The sequence below is a fragment of the Balaenoptera acutorostrata genome, chromosome 15 (genome assembly GCF_949987535.1).
Source record: "Balaenoptera acutorostrata chromosome 15, mBalAcu1.1, whole genome shotgun sequence".
Classification (NCBI taxonomy): Eukaryota; Metazoa; Chordata; class Mammalia; order Artiodactyla; family Balaenopteridae; genus Balaenoptera; species Balaenoptera acutorostrata.
In genome coordinates, this window is record NC_080078.1 from 49298554 (window position 1) to 49313082 (window position 14529).

Here is a 14529-nt window from a genome sequence, read left to right on the forward strand (position 1 = left end):
TGTCACCTTCAGGGTTCATATGGTTAATGCCCCTGTGGCAGAAACGGCTAATTTTCTCTTCAGCATCTTCTTTATTCATCATAGAATCCCTATGCATTAGCTGGGGCACATGGCTGCCACACATGAAGATGATATTTATTCCCCATCATCTCTTGCACCTAGGTGTGGCTGGATGACTAAGTTCTGGTCAATGGGATGCAAAGAGAAATGGTGTCTGCAACTTCTGGGAAGTCCTGTTTTACTTCTTCCTCTTTTTTCCTGGCAGGAATATGGACGTGATGGCTGGAGCTTGGGACGTCATCTTAGACCATGAAGTGAGACTGCTGGCATAGAAATGTAAAACAGTGAGATTGAGGGATCCTGGACCCCATACCTACCTGGGACTATTTTCCTCCCGATGTATTTTTCACAAGAGAGGAATAAAATTCTATCTTATTTAAGCCATGGTTACCTTGTTTCTCTCTAACCTAATGCAGCTAAACCTAATCCTAAATGATATAGCATCCCTCTTCATTAACATGTGATGTGGTTTTATTCATTTGAATCTTCTAAAGCTACGTAGTATCTGCCCAATATGCTTTCATTATGTTTAAATTAACAGAGTTGAGTTCTCGTTTTCAGCCTTGAGCCCCGACTGGTACCATCTGTCTCTAAGTTCTGCCTTAGGGTTTGCAAGCACAGGATGATGCCAATGATTTTAGGGTTAAAACACCTCCTTAAACACACAGCCAGTGTACCACACACAACTCTGCTAGTGAAGTCTGAACTCTCTTGGGAATTTGGAAAGTCGTTTTGCTCTATCATCCTTTCCAAGGATTTGTCTTCGCTCCTAGAAAAAAAACTTCGTTTTCAAGGGCCCCTGAGCCCCTCAGCAGTGGTGTTGGGTGAGTGGGGTGAGGGCTTTCACTGCAGGGCCGGATTAGTGGGGCTAGTGGTCCAAGTACGGGTCACTTCCCACGGGAAGGGGAGCCCCGGGCCCTTTCCCTGCAGCGTCACCTACGGCTACCCCACCAGCCTCTGACTTTGGGGACTTGGGTCACCTCCTCACAGCAGGCTGGGCAGATTTTCTAGCCCCCAATCCTTAGGTGGGGTTTTTAGAACAGCCAGTGCTTTCACTGGAAGAGCCCTGAACCATCTCCATGTGAACGATGCTGGTCAGAGAGCCCCTTCCTCTAAGCCGACTCCAGCCAGGCCTGTGCCAGGCGCCCTGCTGGGGCCACAGGCCAGGGGATGACAGGCCTTGATGCCCTTGTGGGCCTCTCCCACATCTGTGTGTGTGTGTGTGTGTGTGTGTGTGTGCCCACACGCGTGTGTGTGGTAGGGAGGGGGTTAACTTGTGGTGATCAGTTTCCTGTAGATAACACTTAACCCCTTCATATCTTCAGGCACTATAGCAGGCTTAGAACTCTGAAAACCAGCCCTTTTTTTTTTTTTTTGACAAATAGATGAGCTAGAATGTGGGATGTTATTTTCAAGGCATGTTTCAACTTTTTTTCCCTTTAGTTCTCGCTTCTCTACTCTGTGCCTTGTCCATTTCTCCTCTCCCACTCTCCGAGGGACTGTTCCCTGTTAGGATTAAGTGAGGCTCAGTCCTCAGCCCTTGGCCTCTGGGAGACCCAGACATGATGTGGACCGGCAGTGCCTGGTATTCCTATAACTTCCAGTTTCTGACTAGAAGCAGAAACACCTGCCGTGCGGGGCTCATGTCTGGTTCACCCAGCAGAATCCAGAAGGTGCCCATAGTCTAGTTCTTACCCTGTTTGCATTTCTGCAGTTTGATTTTCAGGGGAGCAGCCTGTGGGAGAAATCTGTGGGCAGACTTGAGTGCTGAGGCCACGGTGACCTGTGGGATGGGCGGCAGGAAGGACCATGGGGGCCAGGGGCCTCTGCTTGAACTTGGAAGGTGCTCGAATGAGAATCAAATCTCATTGGCTCACACTCCAGCCAGAGGTTGGTTTGGTGCAGGCAGGATGGGACAGAGATACCATCTCCAAGTCTGAAGCCCAAATGGTGAGAAGAAAGATGGATTTGGAGCCACACACCCAGGTTTAAATATGGATCTACGCGTGAGACGGAGGGTGCATCTCTCCAGGGTCCTCAGGGTCCTCACCTGTGACATTTGTAAAAGGTGATGGAGGTGATTTCCCACTCCGGTATCCAACACGAAAGAAATGCTCAGTAACCGGGCGTTTCAGGCTCAGGTGGGGGCCCATGGCTCCAGAGCTGGCGATTTTATCGTCTCCAGGCTCCTCCTGGAGCAGGACAGCAGGGGGGAGTGGAAAAGGGGGCTCAACAAGGTGGGACAGGCTCGAGGCCTCCGTCCAGAAAATGCTGGATTTGGGACCAGGTTCCCAGTCCAGGGTTCTGTTTACCCCAGAACGTGCGTGTGAGAGAGGAAGGGAGAAGTCGGCAGAGGAAGGAAAGTGGGAGCAGGTGAATGCAGCGTCCCAGCCTCAGCATCATTGCCGTCAACCCGCACAGCTGGCCATCTCCTGCTACGTGTGTGCACCCACCGATGCCAAGGGGTGTTAGAGTCATGAACGTGTAGGAAGTCTTCTAAACTCACCACTTCATTTAGTTTTCCTTCTCAGTTTTTTGCTCCTCTTTAGTAATTAGTTTTTTTAATTTTTGAATTTTATTTCATTTATTTTTTTATACAGCTGGTTCTTATTAGTTATCCATTTAATACATATTAGTGTATATATGTCAATACCAATCTCCCAATTCATCACACCACCACCACCACCCCGCCACTTTCCCCTGTTGGTGTCCATACGTTTGATCTCTACTTCGGTGTCTCAATTTCTGCCCTGCAAACCAGTTCATCTGTACCATTTTTCTAGGTTCCACATATATGCATTAGTATATGATATTTGATTTTCTCTTTCTGACTTACTTCTCTCTGTATGACAGTCTCTAGATCCATCCACGTCTCTACAAATGACCCAATTTCGTTCCTTTTTATGGCGGAGTAATATTCCATTTTATATATGTACCACATCTTCTTTATCCATTCATCTGTCAATGGGCATTTAGGTTGCTTCCATGACCTGGCTATTGTATATAGTGCTGAAATGAACATTGGGGTGCATGTGTCTGTTTTTTTTTTTTTTAATTTACTTTTTTTTTCCTGCTGTATTTTAAAGCAAATCCCATTCTTTTTTTTTTAATTTTTATTTATTTATTTATGGCTGTGTTGGGTCTTTGTTTCTGTGCAAGGGCTTTCTCCAGTTGTGGCAAGTGGGGGCCACTCTTCATCGCGGTGCGCGGGCCTCTCACTATCGCGGCCTCTCTTGTTGCGGAGCACAGGCTTCAGATGTGCAGGCTCAGTAATTGTGGCTCATGGGCCCAGCGGCTCCGCGGCATGTGGGATCTTCCCAGACTAGGGCTCGAACCCATGTCCCCTGCACTGGCAGCCAGATTCTTAACCACTGCGCCACCAGGGAAGCCCCCCGCATGTGTCTTTTGGAATTATGGTTTTCTCTGGGTATATGGCCAGTAGTGGGATTGCTGGGTCATATGGTAATTCTATTTTTAGTTTTTTAAGGAACCTCCATACTGCTCTCCATAGTGGCTGTATCAATTTACATTCCCCCCAACAGTGCAAGAGGGTTCCCTTTCCTCCACACCCTCTCCAGCATTTGTTGTTTGTAGATTTTCTGATGATGCCCATTCTAACTGGTGTGAGGTGATACCTCATTGTAGTTTTGATTTGCATTTCTCTAATAATTAGTGATGTTGAGCAGCTTTTCATGTGCTTCTTGGCTATCTGAATGTCTTCTTTGGAGAAATGTCTATTTAGGTCTTCTGCCCATTTTTGGATTGGGTTGTTTGTTTTTTGAATATTGAGCTGCATGAGCTGTTTATATATTTTGGAGATTAATCCTTTGTCCATTGATTCGTTTGCAAATATTTTCTCCCATTCTGAGGGTTGTCTTTTCGTCTTGTTTTTAGTTTCCTTTGCTGTGCAAAAAATTTTAAGTTTCATTAGGTCCCATTTGTTTATTTTTGTTTTTATTTCCGTTACTCTACGAGGTGGATCAAAAAAGATCTTGCTGTGATTTATGTCAAAGAGTGTTCTTCCTATGTTTTCCTCTAAGAGTTTTACAGTGTCTGGTTTTACATTTAGGTCTCTAATCCATTTGGAGTTTATTTCTGTGTATGGTTTTAGGGAGTGTTCTAATTTCATTCTCTTACATGTAGCTGTCCAGTTTTCCCAGCACCACTTATTGAAGAGACTGTCTTTTCTCCATTGTATATCCTTGCCTCCTTTGTCATAGATTACTTGACCATAGGTGTGTGGGTTTATCTCTGGGCTTTCCATCTTGTTCCATTGATCTATATTTCTGTTTTTGTGCCAGTTCCATATTGTCTTGATTACTGTAGCTTTATAGCATAGTCTGAAGTCAGAGAGTCTGATTCCTCCAGCTTCGTTTTTTTCACTCAAGACCGCTTTGGCTATTTGGGGTCTTTTGTGTCTCCATACAAATTTACAGATTTTTTGTTCTAGTTCTGTAAAAATTGCCATTGGTAATTTGATAGGGATTGCATTGAATCTGTAGATTGCTTTGGGTAGTACAGTCATTTTCACAATATTGACTCTTCCAATCGAAGTACATGGTATATCTCTCCATCTGTTTATGTCATCTTTAATTTCTTTCATCAGTGTCTTATAGCTTTCTGCATACAGGTCTTTTGTCTCCCTAGGTAGGTTTATTTCTAGGTATTTTATTGTTTTTGTTGCAATGGTAAATGAGAGTGTTTCCTTCATTTCTCTTTCACATGTTTCATCATTAGTGCATAAGAATGCAAGAGATTTCTGCACATTAATTTTGTATCCTGCAACTTTACCAAATTCATTGCTTAGCTCTAGTAGTTTTGTGGTGGCATCATTAGGATTCTCTATGTATAGTATCATGTCATCTGCAAACAGTGACAGTTTTATTTCTTCTTTTCCAATTTGTATTTCTTTTATTTCTTTTTCTTCTCTGATTGCTGTGGCTAGGACTTCCAACACTAGGTTGAATAATAGTGGCAAGAGTGGACATCCTTGTCTTGTTCCTGATCTTAGAGTAAATGTTTTCAGTTTTTCACCATTGAGAATGATGTTTGCTGTTGGTTTGTCGTATATGGCCTTTATTATATTTAAGTAGGTTCCCTCTATACCCACTTTCTGAAGAGTTTTTATCATAAATGGGTGTTGAATTTTGTCAAAAGCTTTTTCTTCATCTATTTTGATGATCATATGGTTTTTCTTCTTCAATTTGTTAATATGGTGTATCACATTGATTGATTTGCATATATTGAAGAATCCTTCCATCCCTGGGATAAATCCCACTTGATCATAGTGTATGATCCTTTTAATGTGTTGTTGGATTCTGTTTGCTAGTATTTTGTTGAGGATTTTTCCATCTATATTCATCAGTGATATTGGTTTGTAATTTTCTTTTTTTGTAGTATCTTTGTCTGGTTTTGGTGTCAGGTTGATGGTGGCCTCATAGAATGAGTTTGGGAGTGTTCCTTCCTCTGTAATTTTTTGGAAGAGTTTGAGAAGGATGGGTGTTAGCTCTTCTCTAAATGTTTGGTAGAATTCACCTGTGAAGCCATCTGGTCCTGGACTTCTGTTTGCTGGAACATTTTTAATCACAGTTTCAATTTCATTATTTGTGATTCGTCTGTTCATATTTTCTATTTCTTCCTGGTTCAGTCTTGGAAGGTCATACCTTTCTAAGAATTTGTCCATTTCTTCCAGGTTGTCCATTTTATTGGCATAGAATTGCTTGTAGTAGTCTCTTATTATGCTTTGTATTTCTGCGATGTCCATTGTAACTTCTTTTTCATTTCTAATTTTATTGATATGAGTCCTCTCCCTCTTTTTCTTGATGAGGCTGGCTAAAGGTTTATCAATTTTGTTTGTCTTCTCAGGGAAGCAGCTTTTAGTTTTATTGACCTTTACAATTGTTTTCTTTGTTTCTATTTCATTTATTTCTGCTCTGATCTTTATGATTTGTTTTCTTCTGCTAACTTTGCGTTTTGTTTGTTCTTCTTTCTCAGGTTCCGTTAGGTGTAAGTTTAGATTGTTTATTTGAGAATTTTCTTGTTTCTTGAGGTAGGCTTGTATTGCTATAAACTTCCCTCTTAGAACTGCTTTTGCTCCATCCAATAGGTTTTGGATCATCGTGTTTTCATTGTCATTTGTCTCTAGGTATTTTTTGATTTCCTCTTTGATTTCTTCAGTGATCTCTTGGTTATTTAATAACGTATTGTTTAGCCTCCATGTGTTTGTGTTTTTTTACGTTTTTTTCCCTGTAATTCATTTCTAGTCTCAGAGTGTTGGGGTCAGAAAAGATGCTTGATATGATTTCACTTTTCTTAAATTTGCTGAGGTTTGATTTGTGACCCATGATGTGATCTATCCTGGAGAATGTTCCATGCGCACTTAAGAAGAAAGTGTAATATGCTGTTTTTGGATGGAATGTCCTACAAATATCAATTAAATGTATCTGGTCTATTGTGTCACTTAAAACTTGGGTTTCCTTATTAATTTTCTGTTTGGATGATGTGTCCATTGGTGTAAGTGAGGCGTTAAAGTCCCCCACTATGATTGTGTTACTGTCGATTTCCTCTTTTATAGCTGTTAGCAGTTGCCATATGTATTGAGGTGCTCCTATGTTGGGTGCACATATATTTATAATTGTTATATCTTCCTCTTGGATTGATCTCTTGATCATCATGTAGTGTCCTTCCTTGTCTCTTGTAACATTCTTTATTTTAAAGTCTATTCTATCTGATATGTGTATTGCTACTCCAGCTTTCTTTTGATTTCCATTTGCATGGAATATCTTTTTCATCCCCTCACTTTCAGTCTGTATGTGTCCCTAGGTCTGAAGTGGGTCTCTTGTATACAGCATATATATATGGGTCGTATTTTTGTAACCATTCTGTGAGCCTGTGTGTTTTTGTTGGAACATTTAATCCATTCACGTTTAAGGTAATTATCGATATGTATGTTCCTATGACCATTTTCTTAATTGTTTTGGGTTTGTTTTTGTAGGTCCTTTTCTTCTCTTGTGTTTCCCACTTACAGAAGTTCCTTTATCATTTGTTGTAGAGCCGGTTTGGTGGTGCTGAATTCTCTTAGCTTTTGCTTGTCTGTAAAGCTTTTGATTTCTCCATGGAATCTGAACGAGATTCTTGCCGGTTAGAGTAATCCTGGTTGTAGGTTCTTCCCTTTCATCATTTTAAATATGCCATGCCACTCCCTTCTGGCTTGTAGCCTTCTGCTGAGAAATCAGCTGTTAACCTTATGGGAGTTCCCTTTTATGTTATTTGTCGTTTTTCCCTTGCTGCTTTCAATAAATTTCCTTTGTCTTTAATTTTTGCCATTTTGATTACTATGTGCCTCGGTACATTTCTTCTTTGGTTTATCCTATATGGGACTCTCTGCGCTTCCTGGACTTGAGTAGCTATTTCCTTTCCCATGTTAGGGAAGTTTTCGACTATAGTCTCTTCAAATATTTTCTCTGGTCCTTTCTCTCTCTTCTCTCCTTCTGGGACCCCTATAATGCAAATGTTTTTGCATTTCATGTTGTCCCAGTGGTCTCTTAAGCTGTCTTCATTTCTGTTCATTCTTTTTTCTTTATTCTGTTCCACAGCAGTGAATTCCACCAATCTGTCTTCCAGGTCACTTATCCGTTTTTCTGCCTCAGTTATTCTTCTATTGATTCCTTCCAGTGTAGTTTTCATTTCAGTTATTGTATTGTTCATCTCTGTTTGTTTGTTCTTTAATTCTTCTAGGTCTTTGTTAAACATTTCTTGCATCTTCTCAATGTTTGCCTCCATTCTTTTCCCGAGGTCTTGGATCATCTTCACTATCATTATTCTGAATTCTTTTTCTGGAAGGTTGCCTATCTCCACTTCGTTTAGTTGTTTTTCTGGGGTTTTATCTTGTTCTTTCATCTGGTACATAACCCTCTGCTTTTTCATATTGTCTATCTTTCTGTGAATGTGTTTTTTGTTCCACAGTCTGCAGGATTATAGCTCTTCTTGCTTCTGCTGTCTGCCCTCTGGTGGATGAGGCTATCTAAGAGGCTTGTGCAAGTTTCCTGATGGGAGGGACTGGTGGTGGGTATAGCTGGCTGTTGCTCTGGTGGTCAGAGCTCAGTAAAACTTTAATCCACTTGTCTGTGATGGGTGGGGCTCTGTTCCCTCCCTGTTGGTTGTTTGGCCTGAGGCCACCCAACACTGGAGCCTACACGGGCTCTTTGGTGGGGCTAATGGTGGACTCTGGGAGGGCTCACGCCAAGGAGTACTTCCCAGAACTTCTGCTGCCAGTGTCCTTGTCCCCACGCTGAGACACAGCCACCCTCCACCTCTGCAGGAGACCCTCCAACACTAGCAGGTAGGTCTGGTTCAGTCTCCTATGGGATCACTGCTCCTTCTCCCTGGGTCCCGATGCGCACACTACTTTGTGTGTGCCCTCCAAGAGTGGAGACTCTGTTTCCCCCAGTCCTCTTGAAGTCCTGCAATCAAATTCCGCTAGCCTTCAAAGTGTGATTCTCTAGGAAATCCTCCTCCTGTTGCCGGACCCCCAGGTTGGGAAGCCTGACGTGGGGCTCAGAACCTTCACTCCAGTGGGTGGACTTCTGTGGTATAAGTGTTGTCCAGTTTGTGAGTCTCCCACACAGCAGTTATGGGATTTGATTTTATTGGGATTGTGCCCCCTTATCGTCTCATTGTGGCTTCTCCTTTGTCTTTGGATGTGGGGTATCTTTTTTGGTGAGTTCCAGTGTCTTCCTGTTGATGATCGTTCAGCAGTTAGTTGTGATTCTGGTGCTCTCGCAAGAGGGAGTGAGAGCACGTCCTTCTACTCCGCCATCTTGAACCAATCTCAGTAATTAGTTTTAAATATGTCACATATACAGAAAATAATGTAACAGTTGAGCTTTACCCAATACTCAGATTTAACCAGTATTAGCATTTTGCCATATGTACATATACATGTTTTAGGTTATATATATGGTTTTATATTTGGTTTCTTTTTTAAAAAAGAAATAAAATATTATCTGTAAAGTTTCTCTCCTTCCCCACCCACTCACTGTCAGCCATCCCCAGAGGTAACTGTTATCTTGAGGTTGGTTGTTAGTCCTCCCATGAATAATTAAAACTTTAATTCGCTGTGTCAGTGTCCAGTCATAATACAATATTGTTTTGTGAATTTTTAAATGATTGAAGACTGTATAATACTTTCATATCCATTTGCAATTTCCTTTTATACACATTATATTTTTATGACACATCTGTGAGCCTATGCCTAGCTCTAGATCATTTAATAGGTGGATGGTATTCTATCCTATGAATGTAACATGGTGTATTTGTTCATTCCTCTGTTGATGAGTGAACAATTTTACTTTTTTCTAATTTTTTTAAAAAAAATTTATTATTATTTTTGGTTGCATTGGATCTTCGTTGCTGCGCGAGGACTTTCTCTAGTTGTGGCGAGTGGGGGTTACTCTTCATTGTGGTGCATGGGCTTCTCATTGCTGTGGCTTCTCTTGTTGTGGAGCATGGGCTCTAGGCACATGGGTTTCAGTAGTTGTAGCACGCAGGCTCAGTAGTTCTGGTTCCTGGGCTCTAGAGCATAGGCTCAGTAGTTGGGCACATGGGCTTAGTTGCACCACAGCATGTGGGATCTTCCCGGACCAGGGCTCGAACCCATGTCCCCTGCATTGGCAGGCAGATTCTTAACCACTGTGCCACCAGGGAAGTCCCTCTTATTTTTGATAATAGAAAAAAGACCCTCAGGAGGGAAATTAGTGAATTTTGCTACATTTCAGCTTCAACTCTACTAGGTATAGTCAAATTATTCTCCAGTTTACATCACCACAAGCAGAGGTGAAAAAGAGTTTCTGTTTTCACACCCTCTTGCCAACACTTGGTATTATCAGACTTGTTTTCCTAAATAAAATGTGGCAACTCTGGCTTGTTAGTTACAGTCGCCATGGTTAATCATGTCCTCATCTGTCCCCATAGCACCTATCACAATGTATTATAGTCATCTGAGTTAGTCACCCCCACGGGACAGGGTTCCTGTCTGTCTTTTTTTTTGTATATCCAGTAGGTACCCAGCAGGTGAATGGTGACTGGCACACACTTACTTAGTGTTCAGTACACATGTGTTGACTTAAATATGAGAATAAAGAGATCAAAGAACAGAACAGAACCTTCAAACACTCCTGGATAGAGTGTCAACCAATGTAACCACTTTGGAAAACCCTGGGGCAGTATCTGCTAGATTGTGCATGTCCTCTGACCTACCCATTTCACTTCCAATAGAAATGTTGTGTGTGTGAGCCCCAAAGACACACCCTGGAGTGTTCATAGTAGCACTATTTGTAAGAGCTCTAAACCAGCCACCACCCACATGCCCACCCATGGTAGAACGGTTAAATAGACATGTGCCACACTTGGCAGCGATGGGCAAGCAAGACCTATAGCTGCAAGGAGCAACGTGGGAAAATCTCACAATACGATGTGGAGCAAAAGGTGACAGATCTCAAGGAGCATATGCTGTGTGATTCCACTGACTTGAAGTTCAAAATCAGGCAAAACTAATCTAGTGCAGAAGTTGTGATACTGATTACTTTTGGTGGGAAGTGGGTACTGACTGGAAGGGGACAGAGTGCTGGTAATATTTTATTTATTTATTTTATATTGGCGTAAAATTTACATATGATGAAATTCAATTTTCTTAAGCGCACAATTCAGTGAGCTTTGACAAATGCATACAGTGGTGTAGCTACCACTATAGACAACACTTAGAACATTTCTATCATCCCCGAAAGCCTCTCATGAGCCTTATGCTCCATTTCTTGACCTTTGTCACAGTGTTGGTTACATGTGGTTGTTCACTTTGTGAAAATTCACTGAGCCGTGCACTTATGATATGTGTGCATTTTTTTCTGAATGCATGCTTTATTGTAATAGTGTTCACAGAGCATCTTTAACATAAGATTGGCTACAAAAATGGCAATTGGCTGCAAGGTGGCCAACTGGGTGGCAGAGGGGATGGGAGAGGAGCAGTCAGGAAGGTGACTGGGCTGTGCAGTGTAGAAAAAGCAGTGAAAGGGAAACAGTGCGTCTGCAGTTTTATCTCAAGCTTTAGCTTCTTACCTTTGCTGCTGGTGAGTGGTGAACCACCCTTTATATTTCTAGCACTGGATCACTGCCCTCCTCCTTTTTTTTTTTCTCTTTATAATATCCTGTAATAGTAGGAGGGAGAACTCAACAGTGGCTCAGAGGCAGGATTCTTCCTGACTCAGAGGAGTCCCCAGGAAAGGGGACTTGAAATGTTCCTCTCAGAAAGTTCTACCCTCCACAGCCAATCAGCATAGGACACCTTGCTCTCTTTTGACTGGAGGAATCCTGGTCATGTGACTTTAAGTCATGAGGTCTTTGGAAATCTCTTCCTGGTCTTGTCTGAGCAGGACCCAGCCATCCCTGAGGGGAGATTGGAAGGCTCTGTGGGGTCAGGAGCATCAATGGTGTGGGTCTCTTCAATCCCCTGTTTGTGAAGATCCCACCTTAGTTACGTTAATAACAGGGACAGTGAGTTATTTTAGAGGTTCCAAACAGACTTTCATCCTGGGAGATCCTGGGTTTTTCTTTTCTTTTCTTTTCTCTTGCCTTTCCCCTTCTCCATTTGTTCAGCTCTCCAAAGATTAAAAAAAGAAAAAAAAAAAAACCCAACCCCCCAAACAAACCAAAAACACAGCCAAGCGGGGTCTAAAAGGGGTTACAGCTAACCAAATAGAAACTCCCTGGCTAATGGTGTAAAATTTTAAAATGGTGCTTTTCAAGATCTGCTACCATTCCCGGTCACTAAAGAATTAAAAGTTTACTTTACTTAGACTGTTCTCTTCCATAGCAAATAAACCTAACATTTAACCATGACCTTTGTGAAAAAATAACTTAGGAACTTGCATAGAAAAGAGAATTCCTCTTTCTTTTTTAAAAGTCAGCCTTGAAAATTTTATATCCTTTGAGTCATATTCTTGAAGCAATTGGCTGATTAGTTCAAGAAATGTTACCTTCCCAATTCAAACATGACATTTTGAAAATCATCCATGAATTACATGCCTCGGGAATGAAAGGCTTTTCTGTGCCATTTAAAAGTTGTTTTTTTTTTTTTTTTCATTTTAAGGGCAATCATGAATATCTATAAGGGCACATTTATGACTCCCAGAACAGATAGAAAATTAGCAAAGTCATAAAATTTTTACCCAGCTTTGCTATTGCAGCTGTATCTCAATCCAGTCTCCCACCAATTCCCCTGCCACTAAAATGGTTAAGGATGATGTTATTTTTGCCATTACAGGCAAGGCACTGGTCTTTGTATGTTGGCTTTCTAAATCTCTACATGAAGGTCTGGAAAAAAAAGGATCTGTTCTTCTGGCTCAACAAAAAGTTGCTGGTCCCATAAATTTGTTCCTGACAAGTCTTACCTTCTGGTCCCGGAAAATGCCCCTCTTCTTCTAATCTCATAGAGTAAACCAATGTTAAACCTCAGAAAATCAACTGGCTGTAAGCTTTCTGCCTTCATTTACACTACTGTATTCAGGATCTGTAGACATGGATGTATGTTTCTGTATATACCCACCCAGTAATTACTGAGGCAAGCCTTCAATTTGTCTGAAACCGTGCAGGCATAATGGTGACAACCCACACATTTTTCCATTGGAAATTGTAAATGGATGACAAAGAAAGAACCCAGGCCACCCCCCACCCCCCGTCCCTTCCTGGGAAGCTTTTTCATGACTCTTTGTCCATCAGGCCAGAATCAACTCAATGCTCATGGGCTGTTGATCACTGTCGCTCAGGTAATTAGAACAGTGAGACTCCAAGTGTGGTCCTTAGAGCAGAACTGGTCTTTAGTCAGCAAGGAGATGAAGTCAAAAATTAAGAAAAGACGTTCAGAAATGTTTAGAGGTATTTGGTGGAATCCTTTTCTGCCTGTTGAACCTAATCATAAAAACTGGGGGTTTATCTTCATTTTGTAAAAACTAAATGGAATTGAAATCTAATAGAGTTTCTATCTCTGGCCAGACTGAGAGTGAATTTTCTTTTTTAGAAGAGCTGTCAGCAACACAAAACCTCGTCTCACATGAGCTCGATGGCAATAATATTATTATACACTTATATTTGAATAATGAACTTATATTTGAATATTAAAGCACGAAATGATGTCTTGGTTTGGGACCACTCAGAAGCAGATCCAGAGAGAAGGATCTGGGCAAGTAGCTTATTTGGGAGACAATTCCAGTGAGCGACAGTAGGGAAGTGGGGAGGAAAGACAGGGAAGGGAAGGAGGCCAGTAATTGGCGTGTTAGCAAGCAGGTCCCCACCGAGGGTGGCAGGACCTCAGTCTCACTGGGAACTCGGGAATGGTATAAAACACGCTTCAGAATTGCCCCACTCGAGGGATGAGAGAGATGGGGTATTCATCCACCAAGGTCCTGTTAAGCCTCCTGGGAGGCACTGTTTACTCCCTGGCACTTCAGCCCCATCTGTGAGAGCTGCGTGGCCCCTGGTTAGACAAAACCATCAGGGAAGGACTTGCAGGAGCTGCCAGTTGAAAGTTGAGCCGGTCTAAATGAGATGAGAAGGATTGCTCCCTTTGATCACTAACTTTGGGCCCATCCAGAACCCCTTTCACTAGCTTTCTCTCTTGCCTTGTGTAATTAATTAGTTGGTGGTCTACCTATGTGGCAGAGACTGATCGGGTGCTCACACAGCCGATCTCTGCTTCCTGGGCCCCCAACTGGACTCCATTTCCCAGTCTCCCTTGTAGAAGAGTGTGGCATGAAACAGCTGTACTTCCCTGGGCCACCTATATAAGTCATTGCCCATATTCTCCCTGCTCTTTACTCCTTAAGCCTCCTGGAATAGAGATGACCCGCAGGGCACCCTAGAAAGTCAAGCCTTGAAGATGGAAAGTTTGGGTCCTTGGGTCATCACTTAGAGGAGAGCCACTTGACCAGAAACATACCTTTAGAGGTTTTTGTGTTAAGCCATTGTGATTTTGAGGCTTATCTATTACAGCATCTAGCATTACTTTAAATAATGCAACATACACGTGTGATCAAATAATTTATTTTTCTTGATATCACTTACCATTATTTCAGATTATGTACTTATTTATTTATCAGCCGTCTCCCCTCCACCAGGAAAACTTGGATTTGTACACTGCTGTATCTCTGGCATCTAGAACAATGCCTGGCAACTAGTGTACGCTCAATAAATATTTCTCCAATGACTCAACACTGACGCACATGGTACATGACAGGCCCTATGCTAGGAACTTCATATCTCTTATTTTATTTTCTGAACAACTGTGTGGGGAAACTGGAATATACACAGGCTGATTAACTTATCCAGTGGTACCCAGCAGGCAACTGAGGGAGCCAGGATTGGAATCTAGGCAGTCTGACTCAACCCTCAAATTCTTCCGCCCTCTGTACCTTGCCTGAT